A 17,442-nucleotide genomic window follows, 5' to 3' on the forward strand; every position below is an offset into this window, starting at 1 on the left:
CCAATAACATTATAAACATATATTCCTAAAACAACTGAGTCTTAATATTCTTTCCTATCAAATGCATCTAATAGGAGCATAAATAGCGCTCATTCAAAAGTTTTCTTTTTATCCCTTCAGTCAAAATCTCTGCTAATCAACAAAAATTGGTCCACACCATGAATACAAACCAAGGATTCTTCAAACATACCAAAAGACCCATTTTTAATATAACCTACGGCAGATCAATGTAAATGTAATAGCAAAAATATGACAAGAAAGGACTTGGAAAGTGAGTCAACAATGCATTTTTCTTAAATCAATGTCTGAAAGAAAACAAGACACCATATTATACAAGCAGCATCACATCATAAATTAAGTGCTGCAAACACATACAGCTTTGAGGAATTCTCTCTCTCGGGCATATCTTGAATCACGAATTGTAGTCGCATATGTGGATCTGAAATGATTTTCTTTAAGAATCATCATACAAAAATCTATTCAAGAAAATCCATCTTATAACTTCAAGCAGTAAAACCAATATAGGATTCATGCATTTAAAACCCATTAAACCATTAATCAAAAGGAGGAAAGAAAGCAACGATACCACAGATAAATATACTGTACCTTGGTAACATGACACAATTGTATAATGTTTATGCAAAACTACTATGGACTGTATCAGTCTATCAAATTTTATATCTGAGGTAGGTAGCTAGCCACAAAATCCTTCATCAAAACTACTAAGAAATACCAGAGAATTCAGTTTAATGATCCAAAAATTTCACAACTTTGGTTTACATTTGATATCGGGCAGAAACTCATTCTATTACAATTCTGATGATGCCTCTCAAGCACAGATGAAGAGTATACTGAATAGCAACAAGACCAATGATGTTTATTACAGTAACTGTTGGAATATCATGCAAGCAATGCAGTAATAGGAATTATAATAGTTAAACGGATTTTAACTCAAAACAGTAACAATGAAAAAATAAGACAAGAAGAATTGATCACATGACCTCTTGGTCACATGGTTTGATACAATTCAAGAACCAACATCTCAAAAGTTTAGGCTATTAGGTACTAGCAAAGGAATAATTCACATTTCTAACAGTAATATCAATATGAGGATGAGTTAGCAATGGTAATGCATACAGATAAGTAGTCCGTGAAAAGTATGTACAAAACTTATAATAATTGTAGAAAATAAAGTAAAAGATAAACAAGAAAAGAACATTTATCACTGTCACTCACTACATTATTGATAACTTTGTTAGAAGGTTCATTTATACAACCAATGATGTTCTTACTCAGTTATAAGAAGGTCAAGTCGTAATCGATCAATTTGAGCTGCTCCAAGGTGTCTATCTGGTGTCATATTGTAGTCTCCAGTGTAAACCATTTCTGCATCTCCAACTTTTGCATAGAACATAGCAGCTCCAATAACCTTTATAAAACGATGAGCTTAAGTACTAAAACATTGAAGTAAGGCATTGAAGGAAGAAAAATCTACTATAATGATATAGAAAGAGATTGAATCAGGGAAGACTTAAAAGAGGACAGAAGACATTGAAGAAGTGAGAAAACTCTGATTCTATTTCTTAATCCAAACAGTAACTCTACCATCCCAGAAATAATTACAATAATTCATAATAATTCTTCATATCCCTACAATGTTTTTACATTAATTAACAATATCTTCTCATAACTCGACACTCCCCATTAAGCTGATGAATATCAATCATTCCCAACTTGCATGTAGGATCATGAAACCGTTTTGTGAGAAACTTCTTTGTAAACAAATGTGCAAGTTGAAGTCTTGATGGGATCTATGGAGTTATAAGGCCATTATCCAACTTATCTTTCATGAAGTGTCAGTCTATCTCTATATGTTTGCTCCTATCATGTTGGAGACAGAATTGTGAGAAATAGTAATAGCTGATTTATTGCCACAAAAGAGTCATGGGTTCTTCACTTTTTACGTTAACATTGTTCAAAAAAAAAATAAAAATTCAACCATAACAGTGAAGACATCTAATGCTATACTTTTTTTCAGAAAACTAAACATGACTTCAAAGATGAAGTCACAAGCCTTACATGTCCTGCATAATAGGCACGTATCTGCAAGTCTTCATCTACTTGTACAGTCTACCTCAAATCAACAGCAATAACTGCACATGGAATCAAATTAAATTACAATTTTAGATACTAATGTCAGAAGCATGGTGATTTTAGATGCAAACCTACTGTGTTCAAAAATCCAAAAACAAATAATAAACTACTGAGAAGTATAGCTGAATCAGCTTTAAAATGCACACAAAAATGTAAATCAATCCACCAAGATTTATCAATTTGAAAGAACAAAACTTAAATGGCACATTTAACATTTATAGCCTAAAAGATGAATCTTTTTCCTTCACCTAAAATCCCTAATACAACAGTTGCACACAATTCAAACTTCAACAAAGTCAAAACTAGAACACGCGCCAATATTCCTAGTGGCATGTTTAAAGTAATAGTTGTCTAACCAACCTATAGATGGGGTACCTTAAATGAAAAGTGGATCCTATATTACCCTTCTTCATGCACTCAGCAATTTGATCAGATGAAAATAGCTCTTCCTCACCCCGACGATCAACCATCACTTTGCGATAGTCTTCCAACATCAAAGGAGCCAAAGCTTTTGTAGGGTACTATTTAAAATCAAATAAAACTTCAGTTAAATTTACTAATGTAGAATTATGACTTGGAAGCCAATGCTTATCAACCCATTTAGTGAAATGTTTTTGTATTCAAAATTTCACTGAAATTATAATTTTTTTCCCTAGACTTGCTTTTTGTATTAGGTCCGGCATGAAAAAGTTGTACTTTTTTAGGTCCCTAAATAAATATGTGTGGAAATTGGTCTCCACCGTTTACATAATTTATAAGGTAAGAGTATTTTTCTAATGGGAACCTAAACGAAAAACAATACAACAAATCAAAATGAAGATTTTTTTACATGGAAAGACCAAAACTAAGCTCAATTTTTCACATGGGAATTTAACATAAAACAGCATTAAGGATCAAAATATAACACTCTGCAACTTTGAAAGAAAAAGCAGGCCGATTCTATGATGAGTTTTGAAAAAGGATAAAATTATAGTTCTTTTAAGCAGGGGGCAGGAACAAAAAAGTTAGTGAAGCACGGTATAAGTTTATAATTAAATTAAACCCAAATATTTTAGCACAAATATTCAAATTCTGTTATATTAGAAAATTCCAAAAACTGATGTATATGTTCAGGCAAACATTTCATTAAAAATGTAGCAGTAAAAGGACTCACTGTCATGTAAATTGGTCCATTATACCCGCAAACTTCAGTGAAGTAAGCTAAAGCGCCAACATGATCCAAATGACTGCCCAAATTTTCAAAATGACAAGGCAACGTTAAAATGCTAATAACAACAAGGGTCCGTATACTTGTCTCTATTTTAAATTTTAGTCTCTCTATGAGAAAATTGCAAGTTTTAGCCTTTACATAAATTATTGTAGTGACTAATCATTCTTAGAAAGTTTTGTAGCAATTCTATAAAATAGAATGATGTCATTGATAGGTTCATAGAATAATCACAATAAAAAATAAGAATAAGAATGAAAGAAATAATTTGTATTATAGAAGGTTCTATATATAGACCAAAGTATAACAGATACAAAGAGTCTCTACATACAGAAATAGGATGATAGAAAAACCACCACGACAGGTAAGACAAATGCAAGGGCTATCTAAAAACTTATCAACATGATAGTAGATGGTTTTTTGTGTTGTTTATAAGACAATCATGATTTTAAAATTAAAACAACACACTTCTTTCTCGAATATTGATGTTAATCTTACCTAAGGACTAAAACTTACAATTTTGGTCTCTCTATTGTATTGACATCAGAGGTAGACTACAACTTTCCAGCGTTGTAAAGATGTTACAAAACTTTCTGGTGGCAGTGATAAAACTTACAATTTTGGTCTCTCTTTTGTATTGACATCAGAGGTAGACTACAACTTTCCAGGGTTGTAAAGATGCCATCTTGGCCATTGGAGAAAAAGTATCACCATAATCCAAACCAAAGATCTGTGTGTAACCTTTGGTAACAAGGCGAGCTTTGAGACGGTCAACAGTACCATCAGGGCCAACTTTGATAGCATAGACCCACCTACAACCAACAACAGATTTCCCGGATGGTAATTGGACAAGATCCCATGTTCCACTATGCCTGAGAGCACTCAATTCATCAAGCATGGCCTGACGCCAACCAAGGTGGGCTAGTGCATCACCTAAAGATTTTAGAATTGACAAAGAGGAAATAGACGAAAGGCATGTATAGAAAGATGGAGAGATTCTATGATAACTCAAAGCAGCATAATGAGGGGAATGATTACGGGTAGAACGCATACCTTTACGAAGGGCAATGTGAATATCAGACTCGGTTGTTGGAACCGGAGGAGACAAATAACTCGGCACTTGATATGAGTCATGTGTTGGTGGTTGGCAACGGTGTCTTCTGCTATAAACCTGAAGAGGTGGTCTATCCGCAATAGGTACACTCGGAGGTGGCTGAGGAGAATCCGAGGTGGCACTGGAAGTGGGCACACTAGGAGGATCACACACAATAGGGATATCTATAGTAGTAGATGGTGGCTCACAACGAGAAGAGAGGACAAGTTGTTGCAGTTTGGCAAGGCTGGGATGACCAAATTGTGCATGAAGATGATACAGACCATTAGACTCGCTTGGCATCAGTTAGAAAAGTTGCAATTCTAATTAGTAAAATCAATACCAAAGATATTATGTCAATAATATTATCCCAATATATCTCGTATTATGCCCATGTATTATTTTTCATATATGCAGTCATTATTATTAATTATTTCCTATATTGTTTATTGTATTTAATGATGGTTTTATAATAAAGGTTATGAAAAATGTTAAAAATTCAAGCAATAAAGTATATGTTAACATAAAGTATTCAAATATAATAAAATTTTAGTATTTGTTAACAAACAAGTTAAGATAATCTATTTTCTTAACTTTAATCTCATTAAAAAATATTTAGAATAAATAAAAGCTTATTTTGTTTGAAAATGTGATTGAAAAAATTGTTTCTGGTTTTTTAAAGTATGATTAGATTTTAGGTTTATTTATAAAGATGACAATGTGGGACGAGCCAGCATTCAGACCCGTAAGAAAATGTGTAGGATGGACTAAGTATTTAAGTCTATTGGTCCGCTTAAGCCCCTCTCACATAATTTGTAGTTCATGTGGCTTATAAGCAAGTTGCTCATTAAAGTTTTTCTCTGGTCAATCCAAAAACAACTTTATTCTTTACATTTCTTCTCTTATTTTAATCCAATTCAAAGTCATTTCTATTTTCAACATACTTGTACTTAAAAATTTGGAATTATAAAATTATGAATGTTACTTTTTTTTAGGAAATAGACTTATAAAATTTATTACTTTTTCTAATTTAATTATGGTTTAATTATGTCTTTGGTCCCCATTTTCGAGTCAAAATCTCAAAATGGTACCCATATTTTTAAAAGTCTCAAAATGGTCTCCTTTTTTGTTGAAACGTCTCACGTTTGCCCTTGCCGTTAAGTCAACGTTGACGCCGTTAGAGGGAGTGTCACGTGTCAGTTCCTTGACTTTTTGAATTTTTTTTTATTTTTAATTTTTTTTTGAATTTTTTTTAAAAAATTAAAAAAATTACCACGTGTCAAGTTGTCATCGTGCCACGTGGCAGTGATAGTGACACGTGTCAATATTACGCCACGTGTCATTTTCTTAGTCTCAATTTGGTCCCTTTATTTTAATTTGTCTCAATTTAGTCCCAATTTTTGTAAAAATTTACAATTTTGTCCCTCTCCAAATTGAAATCAAATTTAATTTATGTATAAATGTACACAAATATTTCCATCAAAATTGATATTTCAAGTAAATATTTTTAACCAAATTAAGTTCATTTAATTAATATTTTACATTGAACTTTATTTAAAATGGTTTAAAAGTTGTTAATAGAAAAAAATTCATAAATGACCTAGTTCATGTTACAATAAAACACATATAAATTTAAAATTTTAAAACAATTTTAAGTAAAGTTGAATCTGAAACATAATTTTAACTAAACTTAGCTATGTTAAAAATATATAATAAAAATATCAATTTGAATACAAATATCAAATTTAATAAAAATATTTGTATAACATTTATATAAAATTAAATTTTGTTTCAATTTGAAGGGGGACAAAATTGCTAATTTTTACAAAAATTGGGACTAAATTGAGACAAATTAAAATAAAGGGACCAAATTGAGACTAACAAAATGACACGTGACGTAATACTAACACGTGTCACTGTCACTGCCACGTGGCACGATGACAGCTTGACACGTGGCAATTTTTTTAATTTTTTCTAAAAAATTCAAAAAAGAAATTAAAAATAATAAAAAAAATTTAAAAATATGGGTACCATTTTGAGATTTTGACTCCAAAATGGGGATCAAAGGCATAATTAAACCAATAAAAATTAAAGAAATAAGAAATTGTGTTAGGATGAATCACTATAATTTTCCCTATAATTTTGGTTTTGGTTTTTGAGAAGGAGAGGTAAATAAGAAAAAGTCATACCATAACACAGAATGAAAGCATGAAGAAAACTAGGAATTGGCAATTACCTCTTCGGCTAGCTTGGTCAGATTGGTGTCATACTCCTCCAAAGTTGGCATCTTATTGTTATTACCACTTCCAGGGCCAACAGTAGCACCAACACTGTCAGCACCCTCACCCACCATGCGGATAACCTGTAACATCCAGTGAGAATACAATAATGACTACACATAAATTATGATAAATTCATATTCCATACCCACCATGCGGATAACCTGTAACATCCAGTGAATACAATAATGACTACACAAAAATTATGATAAAACCATATTCCATACCCGATATAAATAAGTTAGAGTACAATACTAACCTGAGCACGAATATTATTTGGATCAGCACCCAAATTTTCAACAACATGTGCTGCTACACTCTCACCACCCTCACTCAAATTTTATGAATATGATCCTCTTCTTTTTATACCATAGCATTAACCACCTTCATGATAAAATTTACAAGAATTAATTAGGGTCAAAAACAAAGAAATGAGTTAATGATCAAGTTTTGGTTTTGCATAAAGAAATTAAAGAATCCCATAAGCACAACTTAGTGCAACTGCTTGTTTTCTTTCAGATTCATTTCATTTAATTCAATATATACTTGTCCCTGTATATATAATTGACTATTAGGGTTAAGTATGTTTTTAGTCCCTGAACTTTGACTCAAAATTGGAATTCGTCCCTGGTCGAAACTTTGATAAATTTGGTCCCTAAATTTTAAAAATGAATTAATATAGTCCTTTTAACCCAATTTTGTGAACTTCTTTTTTAGGTTTCGAACGCATTTCTCAGTAAATATTGAGCCGAGAATGTGTCAAACAGAATAAACAACTCCAATATTAACATGAAATACATTCCACCTGTTGAAAAAGAGTCAACATAACTGGGTTAAAAGGACTATATTCATTCATTTTTAAAGTTTAGGGAAAAAAATTTATCAAAGTTTCAACCAGGGACGAATTCCAATTTTTGACCAAAGTTCAGGGACTAAAAACATACTTAACCCTTGACTATTAGTGTGAAAATTGAACATGGTCGAGGCAAGAAAACTCTAAGGAACCCCTAGCATAGAAATATAATTAAGAGTTTAATTGGTATATATTATTAATAAAAATTTATGATACATTTTAAGAAAACCTCCCTACGGTTGATCAAGACATAATGAACAATTTTAGGCAAACCACCTACAAGTATCTGAATGGTTCCTAATCGCTATTAAAATTCAAATATATATAAGAAAAGAATAAATAAATTACATAATAACATAGACAAAGACGTCTTTCGATAAAAATTCAGTAATTCTGACTCTTCTTTTTTCTTATAAAGAGGGAGAGTTTTTTTTCTTAATAATTTTTAGTAGGGGTGGGCAAAAAAATTAATTTTCTTGATCCAATCCACTTTTGCTCCAATCCACTCCATTTATAATCCATTTTATTAAAAATCTAATCCATTTAAAATCCATTTAATGGATATGGATTCCAATCTAATTTACATTTTATATATCTTATGGATTGGATATCCATTTTATAAATCAAGATTTTTAAATATGGATAATCCAAAAAATCCAATCCAAATTTTCAATTTAAATTTTTAGTTGGGTTAGATTAAAGGTTGAGATGAACTATGCTAAATTCAGACTTGGATGGGCCTTGCTCGACGACCTATACGGATCGGACAGGCCCGACAACCATAAGAGGTTGGGCGGGCCTAAAGATATGAACGAGATAGGCGGGCCCGACAAACCGAACGAGTCGATGAGGCCCAACGACCTGATGAGCCAGGTGGGCCCGAAGACCCAAACGGGCCAAACGAGCCCGAAGACCCGAACGGGCTAGGCAGGTTCGAAGATTCGAACGGGCCAAGCGGGCTCGATGACCCGAATGGGTCAAGCGGGCTCGAAGAACTGAACGAGTCAGGCAGGCCCGAAGACTCGAACGGGTCAGGCAAGCCCGATGACCCGAACGAGTCAAGCGAGCTCGAAGAATCGAACGGGGTAAGGCGGGCCCGAAGACTCGAACGGGTCAGGCAGACCCGAAAGGGTCACGCGGACCCGAAAACCCGAACGGACCAGGCAATACCAATGACAAAAACAGGTCAGGCAGCCCAAAGACCCGAACGAGTCAGGCAGGCCCAAAAACCCGAAAAGGCATGACAACCCAAACGGGCCCGAACACCTGGATGGGCCAGACAACCTGGCGACCGGGACGGGCCCGACGACCGGGACGAGCCCAACGACCCGGATGGGCCCAACGACCCAGACGGGCCCGATGACCCGGACAGGGCCAGACGACCCGGACGAGCCCGACGACCTGGACGGGCCTGGCGACCTGGATGGGTTCGACGACCCGTACAGGCCTGACGACCCGTACGAGCTCGACGACACGGACGGGTCTGACGACCTACACAGGCTTTACGACCCGAATGGGCACGACGACACGAACAGGCCGGACGACCCGAATGGGCCCGACGATCCCGACGGACCTGGCAACTTGGATGACCCTGACGGTCCTGGCGACCCGGACGAGCCTGACGACCTACACGGGCCTTACGACCCGGATGGCACGATGACACGAACGAGCCCTACGACCCAGATGGGCCCTACGACCCAGACAGGCTCTGTAAGACCCGTAGAATTTAATTAATTAAATAATTAATTAATAAATAAATGCGGGAGGGGAAATAATTATGACATTAAGTTATGGTTGGTATGACGTGGAAAAGTACTAGCTCAAGTGGTTGAGAGTACTTTGATTGTGTGTGAGGACTTGGGTTCGAGTCCTATGTATGCTACCTTTAGCGTTATTGTTTTATTATTTCAATCTATGAAAACATGTTCTGTTATGATATGATGCCTGAATTATGATTGTTAACATGAAACATGATTGGTAACTTTAGAAATTCTAAATGGAACTTATGTTTATTTTTATTTTGCTAATGGTAACTTTAGATGGAATTGGAAATGTTAACATAAACCATTGGAATCAGTATGGCCAAGGAGGGAGCTGCACTCACTATTCATGATGAGAGATGAATGGTTATTAAAAGTTAATAAGCTGAATTTCGTTTTAATGCTTTGGGTAACTTAAAGTACTAGTTTAAAAGGCAAAAGTTATAGTTTAGGCAAGGTTTTGGCAAGGCTGAACTTAGACCTAGAAAAACAGAGACAAAGGTGAGTGAGAGGGGTCTGACGTGAGGGAGTTTGGAGGCGGAATTGAGGAAATTCAAGGGTGGCTATTGGTGATCAAGGGAGAGCTTCCTCAACTGTTCAAATTTAAGCTAAAGGATCCAGGTTAGGGGAGTTGGACTCCGTGATTTTATACGTATGATTAATAATGTGTATCTATATGATATATTGATTGCATTTGCACTGTTAAATCCTTGAAAACTTTGCGTTTCTGGAATTTTCCAGAAACCGCCTGGCGGGCGATGAACTACCGCCAGGCGACTCATCCATTTGCATGTGTTCTAGGTTCCTAGAAGAGGAACCGCCTGGCGGCACACTCACGGCCGCCAGGCGACGCAAAGCGTTTTGGCTATTTTCTGGATTTACTGATGCAGCGCCTGGCAGGACTGGTTGAACCGCCAGGCGGCGCGGGGTAATTTGACCTATTTTTGGGGTTCCTGGAGTTCTGGGCTAAATTTAATCGGGGCATAATTCAGGGGTGAATTGTACAGAGTGATATTGATAACCAATAGTAGGTATGGTCATCTAATTAACGGAGTAAATGAATGGAACAGTGGGTGTAAGCTTAAGGTTGCAGGTGTATTAACCTTGATTGCTCGTTGAACTGATTGAATGGGAATTGGATATAGAAATAGGGATCAATGTAATTAAAATATGGGGCAGTTGTGATTGTGTGAGAACTTGATGGCATTGAAGCGGAAATTCACAAAGATGGAGAAATGGTGGGGTTTTGAGTGCGGGGAAAATCTGGAAAATACCCAGATGGTAAGCACCACTTGGCGGCACGGGGTCTGGCCGCCAGGCACCAGTGCAGGCACAAAATGCTGCAGGCTGGAGTGTTGTGTGTTGGGGATGAGTACTGTTTCCTTTGGGTTAGAATCAGCAGATGGGAATTGTGATGGTTGGGGTGGTTGACGAGGGAGTTGTGCATGAACCACGAGGGTGAGAAATTCCTTAGGTGGCGGGATGTTAAATATTGGAGGTCTTTCTATCCTATGGCGTGATAGAGATTCTGCATATTGGTTAAGTTGGATACAAGGGGGGATTTAGCAATTGATTAATCATGATGAATAAGAGTTCAAACAGTGGAAGAGGTTTGACAATCACTTAGTGGTAAAGAATCTAAGAGTAAGAATAGGTCAAGAAGGAAAGAGTTAATACCATTACTGAGAGAGTTCTATTAACAAGCTAGGGAGGGGGGATTTGACCTTACCATTGTAGTAAACAATTAAGTAATAATTCGGGGGTTGATCAAATGGAAATGTGGTAGAAACTGTGTTACAACTCGAATAGTGAACCCAGTGTGTGTTGAACTGTCATGGCGCCTGGCGGCAGGATCTGGACCGCCAGGCGGTAGCGAGATCACAGAGGGGTCTCAGGGATTGGTGCGCCTGGCGGCAGGAGTGGTTCCACCCGGCGGTACCTGCAGCGAGGGGAATTTTATGGCGTTGTGCTCCTGGCGGTACGCGACACCCGCCAGACGGTCTGGGAGCTGGCAGCGCCTAGCGGCACGTGTCCCCCGCCAGGCGATTTATACTACTGCAGCTTTGAGTTTTGATTATGAACTTGTGATCTACAGTGCGTCTAGTGATGCTTTAAGGGTGGGATTGTTGGTGTTCCTTGAGTTGTGGCTCGGAACGTATCCCTTGAGTTGTGGCTCGGGATAGGGGTTAAGCACGTGGTATTCCCTGAGTTGTGGCTCGGAATAGCATCTCTTAAGTTGTGGCTCGGGATGGCGGATGGACACGAGGAACCCTTGAGTTGTGGCTCGGGTTGGCGAGTGTTGCCGGTGTCAGTGTGCTGGTTGTGGCCAGTACGGATGGGTCCAGATAGATTGCCCTCCTCAGTTGTTGGCTGACGAGTTTGGTAGTCTTGGGACGGTACAGACTTTGTTCATATATGGGAACTCTACCTGGCGTTGCGGTGTATGATCCGTAGCATGTTTTCCCGCACGTGCTCTATCGGTTGTGGCCGATAGGTATGGCAGCAAGTCACCTTGAAGTAATCCTTAGACGTTGTAGAACACGAATAATCTGATTGGGGGTCAGATGGTAGGAATTAAAGAATGGGCAATGTGAGATGTTTATGTTATGTATAGTCTCTTGTGTTTACATGCTTATATCTATGTAACTTTATATATGTGATTTAATTGTTAAACTCACCCTATCTGCGTGTGTGTGGCGATGATCGTGTACGCGGTACACGGGAGCAGATTCTGTTGCTGCAGGTGGCTAAGGTGACGTTAGCCGCGGAGAGGGGTTAGACTTGGGGAAATGCTTATGTTTTCTTTATTGTCTTTGAAAACAGTTGTAAACCCTGATGGGTAATTTTATAACATTATGATTTTGGTATTCATAGACTTTATTCGATGGTTTAATAAAGTTTTTAAATTTTCCCGCGTTTTGGAAAAATGAAGTATTATTAAATGCGCGTTGTTTTAATTTATTTCTTTTATTTAATTATAACAACGTAATATCCTAACGGGATGTTACAGGCTCGACGTCCTGAACGGCCCCTAGGACCCGAATGGGCTCAACAACTCAAACGGGCCTGATGACCTTGACGTACCTAACGACCTAGACGGGCCCCACGATTCGAACGTGCCCGACTACCCAATTGGGGCCGACTATTTGGACCAGTCCGTCCAGGTCGTCTGGCCCGTCCAGGTTGTTGGGCCCATTCAGGTCGTCTGGCCCGTTTGCGTCGTCGAGCCTGTTCGTGTTTTCGGGTCTGTTCGGGTTATCCAGCTCGTTCGAGTTGTCGAGCCCATTCGGGTCATCGAGCCCGTCTGGGTCGTTCGGGTCGTCGGGACCGTCTGGGTCGTCCGGGTCGTCGGGTCCGTTTGGGTCGTCGATCCCATCCGAGTCATTCGGGCCTTAATGACACAAGTTTTAAGAAATTCAATTTAAATTTCTTTTATTAAAAATGGATTTTGGATTTTAAACTTGATCCAAATATTTAGATTGGATTTAAATCTTGATCCAAATATTTGGATATGGATTTTAAAAAAATCCAAACTACTTTTGCTAAAAAAATGGATTTGGGTCAAAAAATATCCAATCCATGCCCACCCCTAATTTTTAGAGTCACTATAGAACTGGCAATGGAGACCAGCAACAATATTCCAAGTTCACCCTTTTTAACATGAACAAGTTCTAAGTCATGACCAAAACTTGACATCATTTCTTTAGGCTCACTAATTCAAAAAGGTAAGCAATATGAAACCAATTAATGATGTTTAAGGATTTCCCCAAATCAAGAGCACAATGAACTTACTGCCCTTCCGATATTTCCCAAGTGAGACACTTCCATATGCATTTTGAAGAAGTAATCTTAGTAAGTTTGTTTTAAATATCACCTGGTTCTCTTTGTCTTTAAGATCCATCTGCATTGCATCCAAGGACTTAGTTAACATTACTACTTGAGCATATGCCAAATCTTTGTTCTTCGACACGTTCTCCTTTTCTTAATTTAGACTCTTATTTGCTTTCAACAATGTTTCATTTTCTCTAAGTAAGGAAATTTTTCCTGCATTAGCATCCATGCTTGATTCAGCAGAAACAATGACTTGCAATGAACATTATAGGATTAATTTGGTCAAAATATTTATGTAAATCTTCAAAACAGCAAACAAAAATCAATTCAAAATTAAAAATGCTTCCAAAACATTAAGAGAATAAATTTCACTTACTAAGCAGGAATTCTTAAAATATTCCCTCTGAAAACTTTTGCAGTGAACTAAATATTGACAATTAAGGCAAAAAAGCTCTGCAAAATCGACAAAGAAATTGAAAGGAAGTTGAAATTAATTCATTGTATACTCGGGGAGCAACAAATCCAAATCCAAACAAATAAAACTTAGATTATAGACACAAGTAACGAAATTGTTCCTGCAGAGAACAAATAAGATGAGTTAGGCACAAGTGTCACCTTACCATGTAGTCCGCTATCTCTTTAGTTGGTCTCTCCCCGGTTGATACATGTCAGCTTGAACCCAGGAGGAGTTACCTGCAGAAGAGTCTCCGAAGCTCAAGTAAGTCAAAGCTCTCAGAAAGTCAAATCAGTGATTAATGAATGCGTACCTTTAATTTGTGGGGTCCATGCGTATTTATAGAGCATTAATGATATCTGGTTATCCAATGGGTCGGGCCTTGGCTTGGGCCCTAGCCTGGGCTATGAGTGGGCCTGGGCCCTAACTCAGGCCCTTAAGGCCCATTGAACGCAGAGGCTTCCATTTTACTAAGTCTTCGAGAGCGGTCTGATCCGTTTACTTCTTGGCTTGTCAGATGTCGTCCTTGGCCGCGTACTATCCGTGTTGGCCACTTTGTTGTTACTTTAGCCCTTGTTCAGTTAAGTTCGAGACCATGGCGGCCCAGGTCGTGTACTTGTGTTGTCTCTGGCATGTTCGTGAGGGTTATCATTTATATGGTTAAATTGACCAGGTCCGGTATAAGTTAAACTGACTCGGCCTAGGTTGAATGTTTGGCTGCCTTGATGCATTGTTTGCTTATTTGATTGAGTTTGGTTAGGTGTGGTACAGAAATCAAACAATAAACTTAAAGATACACTAGGGCAAGCCATAACCTCCGCCGTCTACAGCTTTGTCGTCGTCACTCTCCTGCTTCTCAATCAGGTCGTTCTCAACGCCGCCACTCAATGCCTATGCCGCGTGAAAGGGCTTACAAAAGTCTATTCAAAATAATTCAAAATATGGATTACAAGCAAGATTAGTAGAAGTAAGTACCCTATCCGAGGAGCCAACACCTGAAAATGAAAACGAAAACGAAATGGAAACGAAGCATTAATTGAATGAGATGATGATAAACCCTAAAAAAAAAAAGAATAGTGTGGCACGAGAAAAATACGAAAGTTGATAGAGGAGACGAGAGAACAGTGAACCACTGTGCCTATAAGAGAGTGAACCACTGATATCAAAATTCAAACCTATGTGCCAGGAGCCAAAGACCGAAAAAAATGAAGTTGCCAAGAGCAAAGGAGAAAGCAAAATGCGTAAGATTGTTGTTAGGAAGTGCGAAAAGTATTGTGTCTTAGTCGTGTGAAGTAGTTGAAGAAAACAGATGGACAAGGTTTGACAGATGTGAGACGAAGAATGTCTTCTAATTTGAAAAATGGATCTTTAGTTTGTTGCAAATTAATTTTATTTATTATAAAATTACTTTCATATTTTTTAAAATAAAAATTATCATAAAAATAAAACACCTTTTCTTTAATTTGATAACAATACTTAATTTAATTATTAAAAAATAAATCATAATAAGTATAATTAGTTTAGGATAATTTTATATAACAAAATTCACGTGAATTAATTGTAGAAGGCTTTTTTTAAAAGAAAGTAATCTACATGTATTTTTTTAATAAATAAATTTTAAGGAACATTACATATATTTTCCTAGAAATAAATTGGCAAAAAATATTATAAGTAATAATTGTATACATTTTATGGAGTTTGAACTTGGAGTTTGAAAAAAACCTAGACTATTTTCTAGAGGTTTAAAAATAATTCTTTGTAATTTAGCAAAGATTTTAAAAACCTATTTTTTAGAGGTTTAACACTAAACCTTTGTAATTTAAGGGAGGTTTTAAAAACCTATACTATTTTTTAGAGGTTTAAAGTTAAACCTTTGTAATTTAACGGAGGTTTTGATATTTTATAGAGGTTTAACACTAAACCTTTGGAATTTAATGGAAATTTTAAAAACCTTAGTTAAGTTAATCCATCGCTAAGGTTATATTAACCTTCACTAAATAACCCTCGTTAAATGCAATTTTTTTTTTTGTAGTGATAGCCAAAGTTATATAGATATGTTGATAGTTAAATTAGGATAACATATTTGATTCTATTTAAATTTTTATTTTAATATTTATAAATTTGTAAATAAATTTTAAATTTAATATTTAAATTTTGCTACAATATTTTTTATTAAAATTTAATAGTAAATTATATAAAATTATAGTCTCAAATAAAATATCATTATCAAATTATATTTCATTTATTATCACATGGAATATTTGTTAAAATAAAAAATAAACAATAAAATAATCATGACAAAATACGCTAAACTCATAATAGAGAAAAATAAAAATAAAAAAAACTTACACTTTATTCAAGATTAACTTATTATAATAATTTTCTTCACAACAAAATATGAAAGATTTTCGACTTGCTAATATGCAAACACTTGGGTCATTCCTCCTAATGTGATCCCAACAAGGCTTATAGCTTGGGTCAACGCCTAGGCCCAAATCATGCTCAAGGCCCAATACATGACCCACATGCACCTTCAAGCCCAAGCCCATCAAAGGCCCAATAACAAGGAGCATGCTAAAAAAAGATCCAATTGGGCTTCATTCAAGATGGCCCAAACCCACATGGGCTTCTCATACTCTTCACATGGGCCAAAGAAGATGTGAAGATTTGAAGAGGTTTCTCAAAGAGCAATAGAATAGTAATAATATTGGCCCATTGTTTAGGCTTTGCTTTCTAGAATAATAAGTCAAACAATGAGTAGTTCAATTGATAAAATTGGGCTTGACTAAGCCCAATAGGAGATTTGGCCATGAGCTATCAAAAAAGCCAAGGTGGACTAAGTGAAAGTCAACACTTCTTCCTACACCTCATGGATCCAAAGCATCCAAGGGTTAGGAATGCTTCCTCCTTTTCCAAGGCATCATCCAATGGCCAAGATCAAACCTCCTTCTCCAAGCTTGATCTAAGGGCCAAGATCAAGGCCCACTCCATCCAAAGGCTCTCCTTTCTCATGTGTAAATGGCTTCATATAAAAGCCAAAATTTCACTCATTTGTAGACACTCTTGAAATTTTATGCAATAGATGCAACTTGAGTTGAGAGCACTCCTCCCTCTATTGCCTTTGAGAGTCACCACTTTCTAGAGATTTCCTCTCTCTACCTCTAGCCACCTTCCTTAGGCTAGCATAGATTAGGAAATCCTGTCACCTCTTTCACCTTCCATTGCTTGCAAGTGCCTTCCAACTTGCCTCCATTCCTTCATCCATTTCCGCTGCCCATGGAGCTCTTCATGCACCTTTGGAGTTCCACCATAATGGTATCAAGAGCCATCAAACCATGGTGTCTCAAGGTTTGGTAAGGTTCTTTCCTAGTCTTGTGTTTCCTTCATTTTCCGTCTTGTTCTCATCATCTTCTTCTTCTTTTTTTCTCTCACATTTACCGTTTATTGTCTATTATATTGTGTTTCTCCATTGATTCCATGCAACTATGAGACTACAAGAGTGTTCTACACTCTATTTGTAGATTTCCTTGCTTGCTATGGTTCACATCATTTACTAGCTTTCCTTTACATTTCAGCACCATTGTATTGCTTCCATTGTGTTTCTTGTCATTTTTATTCGGTGATTTTTTTCTCTTTTCAATTTCCACCGTTCAAGTTGTGTTCTATGTCTTGTTCATGCTTTCTTTTACATGTTTCTTCAATTTTCCACCGTTTACAATCATTTTCTGCACTTGCTTGAGTGAAACCGTGCCAAACTCCACTCCAAAACGCAATGAAGCTTCATGCTATGCGTGTGGTTGTTTGAGTCAGC

At 36.8% G+C, this 17,442-nt stretch overlaps 1 pseudogene across 1 annotated transcript; it reads right to left on the reverse strand.

The window, feature by feature from the left end:
* Positions 1-297: 297 nt before the first annotated feature.
* On the reverse strand, positions 298-4,412 carry LOC146885592 (cleavage and polyadenylation specificity factor subunit 3-II-like; annotated as a pseudogene). Its single transcript, XR_014995896.1, has 6 exons — positions 4,103-4,412; positions 3,308-3,519; positions 2,558-2,675; positions 2,080-2,153; positions 1,293-1,429; positions 298-439 (listed from the first exon to the last, which is right to left on the reverse strand). The product of XR_014995896.1 is annotated as a cleavage and polyadenylation specificity factor subunit 3-II-like (transcript).
* Positions 4,413-17,442: the final 13,030 nt, after the last annotated feature.

Source organism: Vigna unguiculata, chromosome 6 (genome assembly GCF_037176805.1).
Source record: "Vigna unguiculata cultivar grain cowpea cultivar isolate G323 ecotype 2 chromosome 6, ASM3717680v1, whole genome shotgun sequence".
Taxonomy (NCBI): Eukaryota; Viridiplantae; Streptophyta; class Magnoliopsida; order Fabales; family Fabaceae; genus Vigna; species Vigna unguiculata.